General features: G+C 40.4%; 1 protein-coding gene across 1 annotated transcript in view; it reads left to right on the forward strand.

Annotated features, from left to right (window-relative positions):
• The first annotated feature begins 360 nt into the window (after positions 1 to 360).
• Positions 361 to 20,346, forward strand: part of klhl32 (kelch-like family member 32) — a 411,538-nt gene continuing 391,552 nt past the window's right edge. The window contains exon 1 of the mRNA XM_085997427.1: positions 361 to 924. The gene's annotated coding sequence lies outside the window, so the exon portion shown is untranslated. The remainder of the gene's footprint in view (positions 925 to 20,346) is intronic.

The raw sequence follows: 20,346 nt of genomic DNA on the forward strand, positions 1-20,346 counted from the left end.
GACACGGATATCAGAAGAAAACTGGAGGGTGACATCCATTTTAAAATACATTGAATTTGAAATCATAATTCTGAAGCTGTACGCTAATGTTGTAACGTTTTAATTACTGGGCCTTTCATGTTCATAATCCTCATACCGCCAAACTATGGAATAATTCGATACATGGTAAATTTCCCCTGGACAAAGGGAGAAGCCACATGGAGGCCAGACACTTCCCACAAAGATGAACAATCAAGATCCCAATTTTTGCAGATCTGCCAGCAGCAAACTCAAAAGTAGTGGCAGTGGGCAAAAGCGTGGCAGCAGGTTGCTTCAGCGGCGACAATTTGCCGATCGACAGTGCCATTGATTCGAAGTGACAATCCCTCATTTTGCAGTTCGGGAAAGCGTGACCTATTTTAATGCCGATACCGTTCTTAAACGCAAGCCCAGCTCGGTGCTGAAGTGGACATGCACTCTGCAACACTTTTAACAGCGGTAAGAGTCACTCCGAACATTTACCTCCCACCCCCTGGACGTAGCCAGCGAGGTGAAAGATGAAGCGACAGACAGAGACAAAGACAGTGAGAGAGCGGGGGTTGCTTGCAGCCGCGGCCAAGGTGCAATCCGCCAGCAGCAATCCCCTCGCTCGCCAGCACAACGTTCCAGGGATTGTCCGGAGCGCCGTGCGCTCCACGTCACGTGTCAATCACCGTGCGCGCCGTGGCGCTCTCTGCTCCAGTGGTGTATCAAAGCCCAGGCTCTCGCTACAGCGGGCACACACAACGGAGCAGTGAGTGTCTCTGCAAGCCCGGCTCCATGGAACAAATCCAAAAAAACAGCAACCGTGTCTCTTAAGGTTCGCCGGATACCTATACGCATCAGAAGTGTAGCACCTGAATCATTTTTTTTTTAAAACCCAAGCAAACACGTGTTTTTTGTGAGGTGAGTGGAAGTTATTTTATACATTTAGGGGATCAGTGTTTCTAAGCAGGAGTAGCAATAATCGTGGGGATTGTGACTCTGTTAGGTTAGATATTGCTGTATCCAGGTGCTTGGGTTGTGTACTGTTTACGAGTCCGTTAAAATCCGCTGTAGTACTTTTAAAATATGTAATTGCAATAGAAATTACGTTGAGATTGAACGCTTTACATTTCTACCATATAGGGGACGTTGAAAAATGTGGTGAAAACAGCTTATTCTGTCATAAGACTTTAGTTGACTTTAGCTTTACCATGGCAACACAGCTGTAAGACAGGATACTACGTGACCTTGCTTCAAGGGAGAATTTGGATAGAAACTCAATATGATGATCTCATCTGAGTTGCCAGTAATTATTGGAAATAATTAAAATTGAAATATGCTTTCGAACAAAGTGGGACAATATGAATTTAATTTAAACTAGTTAATGGAGTGCTGTACTAATGTGCTTTTTTGCATTTCGAAAATGCTGTAAATTTACTTTTGAAATGTACTTTTGAAATGTTATCATTGATGGTAATTACAAACAATGCTTAACCATTTAAATTTATAAATAATATAGTTTAAAGGCTGTTGCAATTTTAATACATGCTAGTTGATCTCCTGTGGCATTGCATATGGGAAGTCAAGACCAAGTTTTCAAATAAAGCAGGGGGTAATGTAATTCAGTCCCCATTTTAAAGTCACATGTTCTGTCTTTTATCTTTTTATATCTTTTACAAATACCTATGTTTGCATTTATAATGGAAACAGCCTATCCAAGCTGCAGTGCCTCCACTGCAGGGAGGATGTAGTTACAGTATGATGAGTTTACATTGGCATCAATGTGGACAAAGGAATTTATAATGGGAAAAGTTGACTGGAAGTATGTGCAGATGCAAGATTTTTAATAATTTTATATATATTATACTGCATTTCTTCTTTCAACTTCCATTAGATTAAAAAAGGTGCTCATATTTTATAAATAAACCTGATCAGAGTTGATTTATATATGTTGAAACTTTAACTGCTTAAAATGTCAAAATGATTTAAAAAGCATGGTCCCACTCTTGCTAACGTTGAATAATTTTGTGAGATATGCTAAATTATGCCTTCATTTTGTGTTGTCACAGGTGGGCACGTACTCTGAACGCTGGCTGAGAGAACATGGGGAATTGTGGATATCTCCACAATTTCCATCAGTGCCACTCTGGAGCTAGTTAGTAGGGAGTCTGAAATGTGATCAAAGATTGAATCCTTGCTTGGTGCTACATCTGATCACCTGGTCAAAATGGACTCGCTGTTTGGAGAAATCTGAGTGCTCATGTCACTAAGGGTTTGAATCTGAACTTGGATGTCCCATTTTGTGTTTCAGCCCATTGTTCCTCTGGGCTGTATCAGTATTTTATTTCATTTTTTGTCTTTATTTTTACAATACAATTTGAAGTGTGTGCCATTCAAAAGGCTAATGTGAAATAAGAAGCGGAGAATACAATTTTATTTAAAGATAATAGTTGGAGGAGCAGAATTAGAAATGTTTGATGAAGTACAAATTATTGCTAGCTGACTAGTCAATATCCTGTCACAGTGCAGACAGGGAATCAAATGCAAATGTATCCTTCAAGTGAAGTGGTATTAGTCAGCAGGGTAATTATTCGACTAGGGTATGCAGATGTAATTCAGTTCCCATTTTAAAGTCATACATTTTGCCCTTATTTTTTATATTTCCATATATAAATGTCAATGTGTTTAGAATGAAAGCAGCCTATGTAAATATGTCATCCTGTAATGACATCCTCCCACCAATGGTGGCACTGCAGAGAAAAATTTAATAACAAAATGCTGGAAAAACTCAGCAGGCCAGGCAACATCCGTGGAGAGAGAAATAGTCAACGTTTCAGGTCAAAACCCTTTGTCAAGACTGACAATTTAATATATTAGAGATGATCTGTACTGTTATTCATGAGTCGTTTGGGGTCTGGAGCATGGTTGTGACTTTGAGCTTCTAAGATGGAGTGGGGTTTAACCTACCTCATTTTTAAAGCCACTGATTTAGCCACTTGTGGGGTAGGGGTCTGAATAAGTCCTGAGGTTAATTTGAGGCTAATTACTGAGAAGCTTCTGTAGATTGACAGTGGCTTGGAAATCGTAGGGCCTAGCTATTGGGGAGAAGCCAGGTTATGCAAGGCTTGTCTTTTTATATTCTGTTGACACTTTCAAGTGTTATGTCTGTAGCGTGATGACCATGTGCTAGTTGCAAGGTATTTTTATATATGGACATTGATAGGTGTGAGTCTTTCAGAGGAACACTAAGCCTTAAAATGGCAGAATTGTCCTTATTACTATCCAGGACTGGAAAGGGTGTTAATTGCTAAGTCTGTGAAAACTGCTTGTTCGCAGGGCCTCTAGCTGAGTGGTTCTTTGCTAAGTTTCTGACTTAATGTAGGGTCTGTGTGAGATTGTACAATAGATTTTTCCTACTAGCTCGGAGAAATCTTGAACATGTATGTTGATTAAAAAATGGGGTATTTTATATTGAAATTACGTACCTTCCCCTTTCCACAATAATAAAGTTTGCTTTCAAATAATTCTGGTATTAAAAGATGCATAAATTAAAATTTGTAATTAAAAGAAAGTATGATGTATATTACAAAGACCTTAATCCCCCATTTTTATCATGCAGCTAGAGGTGTCATCATTTTCTTTGATACAGCTGCTGTCCCACTCAGGTAATTGTAAATAATGATCATTTGTCAAGGTTTATAGCTTTATTGCTGAATAAAGCCTGTGTGTGGAAGTAGTGCATATGCAAATTTGTGATCTCTGCTTTTAATAAAAAAAATAGCATAGCAGTAGCTTGCTATTTGCCTGGTAGTGTTGAGGTGTCTGGTCACTGTCTTCTCACTTCAAAAAAAAAAACCTGAGGTCTCGGAAACCTGATGGGCTGGAATCTAGTGCCTGGGAGCACAAGCTGGGGGAGATTCAGAGTGTGAAGTTACCCTGGAAGGGTAAATGAGACCTGGCTGCAACTTGTGAGCACTGAGTAACCTGGAGGAGGCCTTGGTTTCACGCGGGCTACCTTGCACTCTACCTCTTAGGAGGACGTTTAAAGTTGTAAACAGTAAATTACAAGGTCCCGTTCCCGATTAAAGGACTGCAGGGAACCCATTTTCACCACCTGCTTCGTTAATCTGTTCTAGAGGGGAATGGTTGGTTAACCAAATACTTCTTTGCATCTAACCTACTTCTTTGCTCTCATATTTTATAATTATGGTCCTTTGTTCTCCAATCACCATTCATCTCAAGTAATCCATCCAACTGGTCAGAATCTATTTGCTTCAATTTAAAAACGTCAATCATTTATCCCCTAAGCATGCTTTTCTATGATAAACATAGCCCCAACCACTGGACCCCACTTTGATAGCGAAGAGCTCCAAGACTGGTTATCATTTTGGTTGCCCTCCTCTGTATCCTCTCCAGAGTCTCAATATTCCCTGCCATATGTGGGAACCAAAAATTCATTTATGGGATGTGGGCGTCGCTGGCAAGGCCAGCATTTATTGCCCATCCGTAATTGCCCTTGAGAAGGTGGTGGTGAGCTGCCTTCTTGAACCGCTGCAGTCCGTGTGGTGAAGGATCCCCCCGATTCCCATTGACTTCAGTTTTACTAGGGCTCCTTGATGCTACACTCGGTCAAATGCTACCTTGATGTCAAGAGCAGTCACTCTCGCCTCACCTCTGGAATTCAGCTCCTTTGTCCATGTTTGGACCAAGGCTGTAATGAGGTTGGGAGCCAAGTGGTCTTGGCGGAACCCAAACTGGGCATCAGTGAGCAGGTTATTGGTGAGTAAGTGCCGCTTGATAGCACTGTCAATGACACCTTCCGTCACTTTGCTGATGATTGAGAGTAGACTGATGGGGCGGTAATTAGCCGGATTGGATTTGTCTTGCTTTTTGTGGACAGGACATACCTGGGCAGTTTTCCACATTATCGGGTAGATGCCAGTGTTGTAGCTGTACTGGAACAGCTTGGCTAGAAGTGCAGCTAGTTCTGGAGCACACGTCTTCAGCACGGCAGCTGGGATGTTGTCGGGGCCCATAGCCTTTGCTGTGTCCAGTGCGCTCAGCCATTTCTTGATATCACGTGGAGTGAATCGAATTGGTTGAAGACTGGCTTCTGTGATGGTGGGGACCTCAGGAGGAGGCTGAGATGGATCATCCACTCAGCACTTCTGTCTGAAGATGGTTGCAAACGCTTCTGCCTTGACTTTTGCACTCATGTAACGTGTGAGGAGAGATTGAGTTGATTAGGCTTGTATTCGCTGGAGTTTAGAAGACTGAGGGGGGATCTCATTGAAACTTTTAAAATTCTAACAGGACTAGACAGACTAGATGCAGGAAGGATGTTCCTGATGGTGGGGGAGTCCAGAACCAGGGGTCACAGTCTAAAGATAAGGGGTAAGCCATTTAGGACAGAGATGAGGAGGAATTTCTTCACCCAGAGAGTGGTGAACCTGTGGAATTCTCTGCCATAAAAGGCAGTTGAGGCCAATTCATTAAATATATTCAAGAAAGAGTTAGATATATTTCTTAAGGCTAAAGGGATCAAGGAATATGGGGAGAAAGCAGGGACAGGGTACTGAATTTGGATGATCAGCCATGATCTCATTAAATGGTGGAGCAGGCTCGAGGGGCCGAATGGCCTACTCCTGCTCCTATCTTCTATGTTTCTATGTGCTGGGCTCCACCATCATTGAGGATGGGGATATTGATGGATCCTCCTCCCCCTGTTAGTTGTTTAAAATGGTCCAACCTTAGTATAGTATTCTTAGTTTTATACTGTCTGACTTACTGTTGTATCTATACAACCCAAAACCCTTTTTTGCTTTCCAGTGGTCTTGTCACACTGCTTGTGGAAACTTTACTGATTTCTTCACTATGCTTCCCAGGTCTCCTGCTCAATAACTGTAAGCAGACATGATTAGTTGCATATAGGCAAGCAGCTGCTATTGAAGCTCCACATTTGCAATTGTTCAACAGAGTATGCCGTGTGTTTGTGCTGGGGTCAGGAAGATTATAGGAATGCACTCACATAATTTATAATGAGTTGTGCTGTTTGTCATGCTGCTGGTGAAGAGCTCCTGATACATGCTGTCTGCCTAGTAAGGGCTCAGGCTCAGACACATGCTTGTCAGTTGTCTAATGACTAACTAGCGACTATCCTCTTGGATGGCTAGGGAAGGGGGAGAATGTAAGCATTGTCTCTTTGGGATTGAGGTGGCTCCAAGGTAACATGCCTAGTGATGGAAGTTCAGAACTGAGTCAACCTTTGCAGATTTGGTGTTTGACCTAGAGGGGTAGATCTGTCACTGGAAACTGGGATTCTTCCCACTTAGTCTCAGATAATCATGCAAGCCAAAACTCTTAAGGGGTAGGGTGGTCCTGGTTAGACATGCAGGAGGATGCTTATCAAAGTTCTATTTTGGAAAGCTCCTAGTTTTAGTTGATTGAACTTCAATACCATTGTGGGAGTCTCTAGGCCTTGACTTTCTCTACTTAATTGCAGTTTAGAGCTCTGGAGTAAGATTTTGCATACCATTTAACCAAACATAAACTCTCCCTCTATCTGTATGCATTTCTCATTAGCTTGATTTGGACACTTTTTAATGGTGTGTTTACACTACAACTTTAGTATTGGTGCAACGCAGTTTCCACTTTGCTTTCACGCTAAACTTGTAATGTAAATTCAGAGTCTGGAGAGAAGTGGTACGAGACTTTCTGGAGGGGGGTACTCTTGCTTTGATTTGAGATAAGACAGAGTCCAATTACCTTGGACCACCTATACATGTTATAGACCTATCTGCAAATAAGGTAAATGTTTTGAGAGTGCAGATATTGTCACCCACTCTGTAAGCATTTAAAATTTAACTGCTGGGAGAAAATTTCTGCGCATGTGCAGTGTTCCCTCCTGGGCGGAAGAATCAGTGTTCCAGATAGGCAGTGTAAACAAGGGATCTGTCTATTTGAAATTACTATTGCAGCTACTGGTCTGAGAGAGAGAAAAAGAGGTGGCATGTCAGATCTGCGAAACATCCACTTATTCTTCATCTTTGATTTCTCTATGGATGAGTGCCCTGTGGGTGGGATTTCATGATCTAGTAAAGCGTCTCCAGATTTCATGAAAAAAGAAGCTGCTGTGATATTTCTGTGACTTGGTTAATGCGTCTTTATGGAAGAACTGCTTTAATTCCCTGCCACTAATGTTTATCCTCTGTTTCATTACTGAAATTAGAAATGTCTGGCGTGATATTTAAAACAGGATAATTTGCTGTCAGATGTTTTAATAGTAAGATCAGAGCTGATTTTAGCTATCCTATCAAGGAGACATTTTTTTTAAAGCTACAAGAAAGGATCTTGTCATGGAAGATCAGGAAGTAGAATCAATATGGGTGGAGATCAGGAATAAAAAGTGGCAGAAAATACTGGTGGGCGTAGTTTATAGGCCCCCTAAGAGTAGCTGTACTGTTGGACAGAGTATTAATCAAGAAATAATAGGAACTTGTAACAAAGGTAACGCAATAATCGTGGGGGACTTTAATCTTCATATAGACAGGACAAATCAAATTTGCAAAGGTAATCTGGAGGACGAGTTCATGGAATGCATTCGAGACAGTTTCCTAGAACAATATATCGTGGAACCAACCACGGAACAGGCTATTTTAGATCTTGTATTGTGTAATGAGACAGGGTTAATTAGTAATCTCATAGCAAAGGATCCTCTGGGGCAGAGTGATCATAATCTGATAGAATTTCACGTTATGTTTGAGACTGACATACTTAAATCCAATACTAGAGTCTTAACCTTAAATAAAGCCAATTACATAGGTATGAGGGGCGATTTGGCTAATTCTCTACCCCAAAGGACTGTGGATGCTCAGTCGTTTAGTATATTAGAACACAAGAACATAAGAAATAGGAGCAGGAGTAGGCCATTTGGCCCTTCGAGCCTGCTCTGCCATTCAGTATGATCATGGCTGTTCATCTACCTCATCTCCACTTTCTTGCACTATCCCCATATCCCTTGATTCCCTTAATATTCAAAAATCTATCGATCTCTGTCTTGAATATACTTAATGACTGAGCCTCCACAGTCCTCTGGGGTAGAAAATTCCAAAGATTCACCACTCTCTGAGTGAAGATATTTCTCCTCATCTCAGTCCTAAATGGCCGACCCCTTATTCTTAGACTGTAACCCCTGGTTCTAGACTCCCCAGCCAGGGGAAACATCCTCCCTGCATCTACCCTGTCAAGCCCTGTAAGAATTTTGTATGTTTCAATGAGATCACCTCTCATTCTTCTAAACTCCAGAGAATATAGGCCTAGTCTACTCAATCTCTCCTCATAGGACAATCCCCCCATCCCAGGAATCAGTCTGGTGAACCTTCGTTGCACTCCCTCTATGGCAAGTATATCCTTCCTTAGGTCAGGAGACCAAAACTGTACACAATATTCCAGGTGTGGTCTCACCAGGGCCCTATATAATTGCAGTAAGACATCTTTACTCTTGTACTCAAATCCTCTTGTAAGAAAGGCCAACGTACCATTTGCTTTCCTAATTGCTTGCCGTACCTGCATGTTAACTTTCAGTGAATTGTGTACAAGGACACCCAGGTCCCTCTGAGCACCAACATTTCCAAATCTCTCACCATTTAAAAAATACTCTGCTTTTCTATTTTTCCTACCAAAGTGGACAACTTCACATTTCTCCACATTATATTCCATTTGCCATTCTCTTGCCCACTCACTTAGCCTGTTTATATCCCTTTGAAGCCTCCTTGCATCCTCCTCACAACTTACATTCCCACCCAGCTTTTTATCTTCAGCAAACTTGGATATATTACATTTGGTTCCCTCTTCCAAATCATTGATGTAGATTGTGAATAGCTGAGGCCCAAGCACTGATACTTGCGGTACCCTACTAGTTACAGCCTGCCAAACAAAAAATGACCCATTTATTCCTACTCTCTGTTTTCAGTCCATTAACCAATCCTCACTCCATGCTAGGGCAGTAGACAGGGCCTTAAACTAATGAAGTGGAGGTGGGAGGATTATGGAAAGAGTAAATTTAAAAGCAGTGAGAGAAATGTCAAGGCTTTAGAGCAGAGTAGAGTTTTGGGTAAAAGTAAGCAGTGTGGGTCAGGAAGGAACAGAGAGTAACAAAGATAATAAGGCATCAATGACTAAGGTGACCTCGGGGGCAGGGGGTGAAAATAGAAATAAGTCAATGCTAAAGGCACTATATCAGAATGCGCGAAGCATTCACAACAAAATAGATGAATTAATAGCACAGATAGAAATTAACAGTTTTGGTCTAATAGCCATAATGGAGACGTGGTTGCAAAGTGGCCACGGTTGGGAACTAAATATTCCAGGATATGTACCTTTTCGAAGAGATGGGCAAAATGGAAAAGGAGGAGGGGTAGACCTGATAAAGGATGGGATAAAGACAGTAGAGAGAAAGGATCTTGGCTCCGAAAATCAAGAAGTAGAATCCATTTGGGTGGAGCTAAGAAACCGCAAGGGGCAAAAAACATTGGTGGGAGTTGTTTATAGGCCTCCAAACAGTATTTGTAATGTAGGGCAGAGTATAAATCAGGAAATTAGAGGCACATGTATCAAGGGTAATACAGTTGTAGCTTTTAAAAGCTCTGAATTAATTTGTCCGTGACTACACAAACCACTCTGGGTCCAGGTATATTGTGTATCAGTAAAACAGGTTTATTAAGCATTAAACATCCAGAACAAAGAAGTAATACTGAACAAGAAGATAGTCCCAGTCTGTTCATCAAACCCCGGCGTTCCTTCCGAGTGACTGTGGCGCGGCCTCTTTATTCTCTTGCTGTGTTCTGTTGACTGAAGTTTCTCATCCTCTGGTTTTGCGCTGCCTTCAGTGTTCAATAGCTGTTAATTTATACTTTTTTCCCTCTGTTTTGCCTACGTGGCAGTTAGTAAGCAAGCTATCCTTATCTGAGAACAACCTTCACACTAAGTTCTCAGATGTCTTTTTGCTTTTTATTCAGTTCATTGTTTAGCCCCCTATCTTCTTTTGCAATGTTGCTGAATTTCTTATTCCCCACTATCTCCTTGTTTACTTAACAGACCATTTTACAGAATTACATCAATTTCTAACAGAGTTTAGTCAGGCTGGCATAATTCCCATCCTGCTTTGCTTCTCAGCCATTCACCATTTTATACAGGCTTTTTAGGTTTTTAACATACAATTTCACATATAGTTATTTAATAATGGTTACAAAATCTTAACAATGTTTACCAAATCCTACAGGTACACTCTATCCTACACAGTAACCAGTAATGGGACTTTAATCTACATATAGACCGGGCAAACCAAATTTGCAGTAATAGTGTGGAGGACGAATTCATGGAATGTATGCAAGATAGTTTTCTAGATCAGTATGTTGAGGAAACAACTAGGGAACAGGCTATTTTAGATCTAGTATTGTGCAATAAGAAATGGTTAATTAATAACCTTGTTGTAAAGGGGCCTTTAGGGAAGAGTGACCATAATATGATAGAATTTCATGTTGAGTTTGAAAGTGATTTAGTTAAATCCGAAACTAGGGTCTTCAATCTAAACAAAGCAAACTACGTAGGTATGAAGGGTGAGTTGGCTATGGTAGATTGGGAAACTACATTAAAAGGTATGATGGTAGACAAGCAATGGCTAGCATTTAAAACATTAATACATAATTTACAACAACTATACATTCCTTAAGGCACAAAAACCCCACAGGAACTGGTCCAACCGTGGCTAACAAGAGAAGTTAAAGATAGTATTAGATCAAAGGAAGAGGCTTATAATGTTACCAAAAAGAGTAGTAAGCCTGAGGATTGGGAGGATTTTAGAATTCAGCAAAGAAGGACCAAGAAATTGATAAAGAAAGGGAAAATAGAATATAAGAGTAAACTAGCGAGAGACATAAAAACAGACTGTAAAAGCTTTTATAGGTATGTAAAAAGGAAAAGATTAGTGAAAGTAAATGTGGGTCCCTTAAAGGCTGAAACAGGAGAAATTATAATAGGGAATAAGGAAATGGCAGAGAAATTAAACAAATACTTTGTGTCTGTCTTAATGGAAGAAGACACAAAAAACTTCCCGGAAATAGTGGAAAGCGAGAATGAGGACCTGAAAGAAATTAGTATTAGTAAAAAGTAGTACTGGAGAAATTAATGGGACTGAAAGCCGATAAATCCCCTGGACCTGATGGCCTACATCCTAGGGTTTTGAAAGAGGTGGCTATAGAGATAGTGGATGCATTGGTTGTCATTGTCTTGAATATGGGATTTTAGAAAGAGATCGATAGACTTTTGGAATCGAGGGATATGGAGATTGGGCGGGAAAGTGGAGTTGAGGCTGAAGATCAGCCATGATCTTATTGAATGCCGGAACAGACTCGAGGGACCGTATGGCCGACTCCTGCTCCTATTTCGTATGTTGTTATCTGATATGTTAATAAGTGTGCACTACCAGGCTACTGTGAACTGATAATCCAAGTGAGAATGTGAAGTCTTGTTTATTTATGAAAAGTAAAAGCACATTTTGTGTGTGTGGTTATGTTTGGCTCAAACTGTGCAAAAATAATGTTTTTATACTAATTAATTACAGGACTAAAATATGTTGAACAATCGTGAATCAGATACAGTCAAAATAATTTCAGCTTAATATATGCTAGCTATTCATTCTTATTCTATTTTATGTTTGTTATTAATCTTTAAACCTGTCAGTCTAAAGGTCTGCAGTTCAAAAATGCTCATAGTTTGAATGCAAATTAGAAATATTTTGAACTAGGAATATTGTAAACAAACTGCTTTGGTTGCATTTAGGGGTGGAAAGTTTCCGGTAAATTTCCGGAAATTTTCCACGGGAAGTTTAGCTTGGGAATTTTGCCCAAAAAAGCACATGCTAGCATAATATTGTTTTTTTTGTAATTTTTTTTTTCCACAGGTCCTCTCTTAAAATTACTAACAGAGATGGAATCTTAATTATTAAGGAATTTCTTAATCAATATATGTTTATCTTCTTACTTGGCTTGTTTTAATAATTACAAGTTTTGTGTGTGACTGTGAACAAATGTGTCCTGATTGGTTGGATGAGTGGATGAGCGATTAGCTCCCTCTATTTGTAATATTTGCATATCGAATTGTGATTGGCCTGCAGGCATCTGTAAGACTGCTATAGTTTTTTTAAGATCCAGGTTAGGGGTCCTGAGGGAAGTCATTTTGTTTTCTGCTGATGTTGTGATGATGCAGTAAGTAAATCAGACTTTATACCAAATAAACCAGTTACTTGTTGAACTCTGTTGTCCTTCAATTTAAAATATACAAAATAATACACTATTGGTGATGTAGCGTCGTGTGTGTACAGGTCATGCTTCCATCACATGGAGCATCAGCAAAAATGTACTCGCCCTGTTGCAATCGTGCTGATCGACCGCAGTTCGACACAGAGATGAATGCCCTTTATTTCTCTGCATAGAACAATGCCACGTTTACCGTCGGATGTGTGGAAGCATTTTACCCCAGGCATTAAAGATGGAAAGACTGTGTACATGTGCAAACACTGTAGTAAGCCATATGTAAAGAATGCCACAAAGATGCAGCAGCATTTATCCAAATGCAACAACTTTGCTCAAAGCTCACAGCAGTCAGCCCAGAGTTCCTCTGCTTCCATTCAAGAAGATGATGGTTCTCATTCAGCATCAGGCTCCTTATCATCAGCAACTCCTGGCCCACTTGGAAGGTTCTTTGATACAATGGATAGCCATAGCCAGAAGAATGCAGATGAGTGCCTTGCTCGAGCTGTATATGCAACAGGCTCACCCCTCATGCTCACAGCCAATGTGTACTGGAAGAGATTTTTCAATGTTACTCGCCCTGCATACTGTCCTCCCACCAGACATGCTTTGTCTACTTATTTGCTGGAGGCTGAGTATAACAGAGTCCAAGGAAAGCTCAAAGAAACGATAGAGAATGCAGACTGTGTTGCAGTTATCTCAGATGGGTGGTCAAATGTACGAGGGGAGGGCATCATAAACTACATCGTCTCCACTCCTCTCCCAGTGTTCTTCAAGAGCACAGACACGAAGGACAACAGACACACAGGCACATACGTTGCTGATGAGCTGAAAGCGGTCATCAACGATCTTGGATCACAAAAGGTCTTTGCAGTAGTTACTGACAATGCTGCGAATATGAAGGCTGCTTGGGCTCAAGTGGAGGAGGCCTACCCTCATATTATGTCTATTGGGTGCGCAGCTCATGGGCTTAACCTGCTCCTCAATTACATCATGGGTTTGAGAACCATGGAAGCACTGTACAAGAGAGCCAAGCAAGTTGTTAAGTATGTCAGGGGAAAACAGGTAGTTGCAGCAACCTACAACTCCAAGCAAATGACAAAGAACAAGAACACCACACTGAAGCTGCCCAACAACACTAGATGGGGTGGTGTTGTCATCATAATGTACAACAGCCTTCTGGAGGGTAAGGAGTCGCTGCAAGAAATGGCAATATCCCAGTCTGGGGAAGAAAATACTGCTGGATGATGTGTTTTGGGAGAGAGTGGTTAGCAGCCTTAAACTACTCTCACCAGTAGCATCTGCAATTGCTCAGATTGAAGGAGATGACGCTGTCTTGTCAGATGTTCTCAGGCTTTTTACTGATTTAAAAGAACAAATCAGCATTGCCCAACCCACATCCCTGCTGCTCAAAGCAGAGGAGAAGGCAATTGTTCAATTCATACAGACGCGTCAAGAATTTTGTGTCCAGCCGATTCATGCTGCAGCATACATGCTGAACCCAAAGCATGTTGGGAGACAAATACTTTCTGGAGAACAGATCAACAGCGCTTACAGTGTGATTTCTACCCTCACCACCTCAATCTGGATGTGGGCAAAGTTCTGGGAAGTCTGGCAAAGTTCTCTACCAAGCAAGGTCTTTGGAATGGGGACGGGATATGGGAATCATGCAAGCATATCAGTGCACATACCTGGTGGAAGGGACTTTGTGCACCTGAGGCCCTGTCACCCATTGCATCGGTGATACTCCAAATCAGCGGCCTCTGAACGAAACTGGTCACTTTTTGGGAATACGCATACAAAGGTGCGCAACAGGCTGATTAACAAGAGAGTGGAGAAACTGGTGGCTCTCCGGGCAAACCTACAACTTATTGAGCCAGATACAGAAGTGTCCACCACACAGCTAGACAGTGACACAGAGGAGGAAATGGACACGTCAGAGCCAGAGTCAGAGAATCAGGAGGAGCAGTGAGGAGTAGAAGACTCAGAAGACTCATGAGTAGAAGACTGAAAGGGACAAAATAAGGACAAATTACAGGCTAAATAAGCTGACACTCTCTCTTATTTTATTTTAGATGGGTCTTTTTTGTGGGGGTTCAATAAAGTTCAAAATTATAACCTAAATAAAGTTTTGAAAGCCTGTTTTTATTTGTATGGAACAGTATATCTATTTTGACGACAAAGATAATATAAGGGTCAGAGACAAAAACCATCAGTGTGCAAAAAAACTCTAAACTCCTGAAAATTCCCATGGAAAGTTTCCTCTTTTAAAAATTCCCAGAATTTTGCAACCCTAGTTGCATTATACTTATATTATACCTCAAAAAGCTGGATACAACAACAACTTATATCACCTTTAATGTAATAAAACGGCCCAAGGCACTTAAATACAGTACTTTTTATTCATAATTAGCAGTGTTTGCAATTTTTAAACTTTTAATTAAATCTCAAGGCAGAAGGATGTTTCAAAAGCTTAAGATTGCATTTAAATGATGTGTTAATTAGCTATGAATTTGTGTAGTTAATGTTCTTTGTTAAATGAAGACTCGCTGTATTCCAGTACATATGTAATTTGCATATTTTCATGGTCACTAATGCATAGCAAAAAAGGAAACTGACAGATGTTTGAAATCTGTAATAAAAGCAAGAAATGCACAGCAGATCATTCCGCATCTGAAAGAGAAAGATAAGTTAGTATTTTGGTTGGGATTAGGGTTGCGAAGGGGTGGAAAGTTTCCGGACATTTTTCATGGTAATTTGGGGAATTTTGCCCAAAAAAGCACATGCTAGCATAATTTTTTTTTCTATTTCTTTCATTTTTTTTCACAGGTCCTCTCTTAAAATTACTAACAGAGATGGAATCTTAATTATTAAAGAATTTCTTAATTAATACATGTTTATCTTCTTACTTGGCTTGTTTTAATAATTACAAGTTTTGTGTGTGACTGTGAACAAATGTGTCCTGATTGGTTGGATTGGTGATGTAGCGTCGTGCGTGCACAGGTCATGGTTCCATCACATGGAGCATCAGGGAAAATTTACCCACCCTGTTGCAATCGTGCTGATCGCCCGCAGTTCGACACAGAGACGAATGCCCTTTATTTCTCTGCATAGAACAATGCCACATTTACTGTCGGATGTGTGGAAGCATTTTACCCCAGACATTAAAGATGGAAAGACTGTGTACATGTGCAAACACTGTACAAAGCCATATGTAAAGAATGCCACAAAGATGCTGCAGCATTTATCCAAATGCAACAACTTCACTCAAAGCTCACAGCAGTCAACCCAGAGTTCCTCTGCTTCCATTCAAGAAGATGATGGTTCACATTCAGCATCAGGCTCCTTATCATCAGCAGCTCCTGGCCCACTTGGAAGGTTCTTTGATACAATGGATAACCATAGCCAGAAGAATGCAGATGAGTGCCTTGCTCGAGCTGTATATGCGACAGGCTCACCCCTCATGCTCACAGCCAATGTATACTGGAAGAGATTTTTCAATGTTATGTGCCCTGCATACTGTCCTCCCACCAGACAAGCTTTGTCTACTTATTTGCTGGAGGCTGAGTATAACAGAGTCCAAGGAAAGCTCAAAGAAACGATAGAGAATGCAGACTGTGTTGCAGTTATCTCAGATAGGTGGTCAAATGTACGAGGGGAGGGTATCATAAACTACATCATCTCCACTCCTCTCCCAGTGTTCTTCAAGAGTACAGACACGAAGGACAACAGACACACAGGCACATACGTTGCTGATGAGCTGAAAGTGGCCATCAACGATCATGGATCACAAAAGGTCTTTGCAGTAGTTACTGACAATGCTGTGAATATGAAGGCTGCTTGGGCTCAAGTGGAGGAGGCCTACCCTCATATTACATCTATTGGGTGCGCAGCTCATGAGCTCAACCTGCTCCTCAAGGATATCATGGGTTTGAGAACCATGGAAACACTGTACAAGAGAGCCAAGCAAGTTGTTAAGTATGTCGGGGGGAAAACAGGTAGTTGCAGCAACCTACAACTCCAAGCAAATGAAAAAGAACCAGAACACCACACTGAAGCTGCCCAGCAACACTAGATGGAGTGGCGTTGTCATGATGTACAACAGCCTTCTGGAGGGTGAGGAGTCGCTGCAAGAAATGGCAATATCCCAGTCTGGGGATATGGAAACCACCATCAAGAAAATACTGCTGGATGATGTGTTTTGGGAGAGAGTGGTTAGCAGCCTTAAACTACTCACCGGTAGCATCTGCAATTGCTCAGATTGAAGGAGATGACGCTGTTTTGTCAGATGTTCAGGCTTTTTGCTGATTTGTTCTTTTAAATCAGCATTGCCCTACCCACATCCCTGCTGCTTAAAGCAGAGGAGAAGGCAATTGTTCAATTCATACAGACGTGACAAGAATTTTGTGTCCAGCCGATTCATGCTGCAGCATACATGCTGAACCCAAAGCATGTTGGGAGACAAATACTTTCTGGAGAACAGATCAACAGCGCTTACAGTGTGATTTCTACCCTCACCACCTCAATCTGGATGTGGGCAAAGTTCTCTACCAAGCAAGGTCTTTGGAATGGGGACGGGATATGGGAATCATGCAAGCATATCAGTGCACATACCTGGTGGAAGGGACTTTGTGCACCTGAGGCCCTGTCACCCATTGCATCGGTGATACTCCAAATCAGCGGCCTCTGAACGAAACTGGTCACTTTTTAGGAATACGCATACAAAGGTGCGCAACAGGCTGATTAACGAGAGTGGAGAAACTGGTGGCTCTCCGGGCAAACCTACAACTTATTGAGCCAGATACAGAAGTGTCCACCACACAGCTAGACAGTGACACAGAGGAGGAAATGGACACGCCAGAGTCAGAGAATCAGGAGGAGCAGTGAGGAGTAGAAGACTCAGAAGACTCATGAGTAGAAGACTGAAAGGGACAAAATAAGGACAAATTACAGGCTAAATAAGCTGACGCTCTTTTTATTTTATTTTAGATGGGTCTTTTTTGTGGGGGTTCAATAAAGTTCAAAATTATAACCTAAATAAAGTTTTGAAAGCCTGTTTTTATTTGTATGAACCAGTATGTCTATTTTGATGACAAAGATAATATAGGGGTCAGAGACAAAAACCATCAGTGTGCTAAAAAACTCAAAATTCCCATGGAAAGTTTCCTCTTTTAAAAATTCCTGGAATTTTGCAACCCTAGTTGGGATCCTTCATCAGACTGAGTTCTTCAGTATTTTTTGCTTTTATTTTTGATCTATATTCTGTAATGAGAGATGTTTATTTCCTCTCCAATCCATGTGGAAGTTGTTATTAATGCAGTAACATTTTTGGACAAATGGACATCATATTTATTCGAATACTGTATAGTTTTATATTTACTACGAATGTATAGGGCAAGGAGAACACCAAGCACTTTTAGGAATATGCCTTATAGAATCTCCATTTTTTTTACCTTACAGATACAAGAATAATTGTGTAGTGTCTACTGTAGTACGCTCTTGTTGCTCAGTGTTTTGAAATTATAAACTATCAACTGTAGGTATGTTGGAATCTTCAGATGAAATCTGCCTACAACATTTTGTTTAAAGCTGCATGCTTCCTGAAATTCCTAAAATCGGATTGCTAGCTTAATGTATTCCTTTGAAATTTCTCTCTCCACTATTTTAGTGAAGAGTTTATCTTATGAGTTAACATAAGTTGTTGATAGTGGAGGCTCGGCAATGTTGAAAGTCATGGGGAGATGGTCATTACCTGACACTTATGTGGTGCGAATGTTACCAGCTGCTTTCAGCCAACCCTGGATGTTATGCAGGTCCTGCTGTAGGCTGCTTTGGAGAGGAATTTCAGGGAAAAATTGTAAAGCGGTCATGTGCTAGTATCTCATAATGTAACTTGAGAACTATTATTCTTTCTCTACATAAGTGACTTGAGTTTCATAGTAATTCATTATAGTGCTTTGAGAGACATTAAAAGATGCTATTCAAATGCAAACCATTTCTTGATGCATTTTAACCATTACATACAGTTGTACTGAAATCTAAAAAAAAACTTGTATTTGATTATTTTACTTTTTGTCATAATAATTATAATATACACCATGACTAATCGTTTGTTTTCTCCCTCTTTGCTGGGTTCCCAAATCCTTGACTGCATTGTATTCAAGAGAAAGTTAATTGCGAAAGTATTGAGCGGAAGAGCGAGATGCTTTCCCACAAGGGATGAAAACCATCCTTAAACTTCTCTAATGCATCTTCTATCTCCTTGCTTAGTTTCGGAGGAAGGCTGCCATATTATGGCCAGTTTTGTTATACCAACTATTAAACCGGGTCGAGACTGCCCAAATTCATTTAATTTGAGATGCTGACATCTGCCAGATAGAGGAAATATACTTTGCTCGTATATGAAGCAAACTCATTTTCAAATACGGCTACTACAGTCAACTTTCCTAAAGTTGACTTTCATCTAATTCGTCTGGGCTGGATTTCAACTCTGATCCTAGAAATCATGCAAGCCCTTTGTGTCAGCCAGTCACTGAGGGCTGGTTTTAGAGATTTGATTGACTGTTAGTGGTTCAAATGACTATTTGTGGCTCATTGGTAGCACTCTTGTCAGGTTGCAAGTTCAAGCCCAACTGCAGGACTTAAACTGGGTTAAAACTTCAGTGTAGTACTGAGGGAGTGCTGCACTGTCAGAGGTACCACCTTTTCATAATCTTAAAATTGTCACTTGGCCATTGAGCAATGAAATCAGGAAGCACTTTTTCACACAAAGTAGTGGAAATCTGGAACTCTCTCCGCCAAAAGGCTTTGGATGCTGGGTCAATTGGAACTTTCAAGACTGAGATCAATAGATTTTTGTTCATTAAGGGTATGAAGGGATAATGAGCAAAGATTGGTAAATAGTGTTGAGGTACAGATTAGCCATGATCTAATTGAATGGGAGAATTGGCTCGAAGGGCTGAATGGCCTCTTCCTGTTCCTATGATTGATCTGTGGATTTTATCTGTTAATGACATCATTATTACAGTTTTTCTGCATATCTGTTTCCTTTGAAACCCCTTGCGATATTAGAAAGTATTTTCATTTTAATGTTTTTTCTGTCTTTGTATTTTAGTACTAAAAATGAGTCTAATTTTGTGTTTCTGAAATTTTTTAGCAACTACCTCATGATTGCTGCTGGCAAGTGTCAATTGCTCTATGAATTCTTAATATCTGCAAGATTGCTTTACCAGTTTTTGAAAGAGACTTTGATATATTCAGATGGTCCATTGACTTCATGCAGCCTTCGGGAATGTGTTTTTGACTGAACAATGCAGTGATAGATCAGTGCCATTTCCAGTTATGGAGCACTGGTACCCATTCTGTATAAATCCATAAACTAAGGTTCCTATGAGCAACCTAAATACCAGAGGTTACTGTTAAATATTTTCCCATTAGTTCACATTTATACTTATTTTGCAGCTCCTTGTATTTTAAAATAACTTCTTGAGTATTTTTTTACTGTGGTAAAATCTCAAGACCCTTTCTTGTATATTTTATACAGAGGAGGACATGGTGCAAGGATATTGGGTGCAACATAGACGACATTGATAGTGTTTGAGATCTTGGGAAAGTTGGCATTCCAGGAATTTCAGTTCTTCAGGAGAATATTCAGTGAGAATCCATAAATAATCTGGGTTTAATTTCATTACTGTTGGGTGTAACTTGCCCTCAGGTGATTAAATAGAGGAGGATGGAGGAAAGAATTAATGGTAGGTAATGCAGTAAAGTCATTCTGTGAAGTGGTTCTAATGTCCAAGACTGAGAGAAAAGCTATCACAGCCTTGAAACTAAATTCACCCCTACCTATTTGTCTTATATTTATGTACAAAAATAAATGATTTGTGACTTACCTTTGTACGGGTGCCCAACAATGGGGACAGTATGATGTAAGTGAATAGGTTATAAAGATGGCAGCATAAGTCACCAAGTAAGTTTTGCTTGTATGATTGTACATTTATAGTGTCTGATGTTGAGTTATAGGGAAACTGCTTTG

The sequence above is a fragment of the Somniosus microcephalus genome, chromosome 9, assembly GCF_052327205.1.
Source record: "Somniosus microcephalus isolate GS21.2 chromosome 9, FLI_Smic_1.0, whole genome shotgun sequence".
NCBI classification, from domain to species: Eukaryota; Metazoa; Chordata; class Chondrichthyes; order Squaliformes; family Somniosidae; genus Somniosus; species Somniosus microcephalus.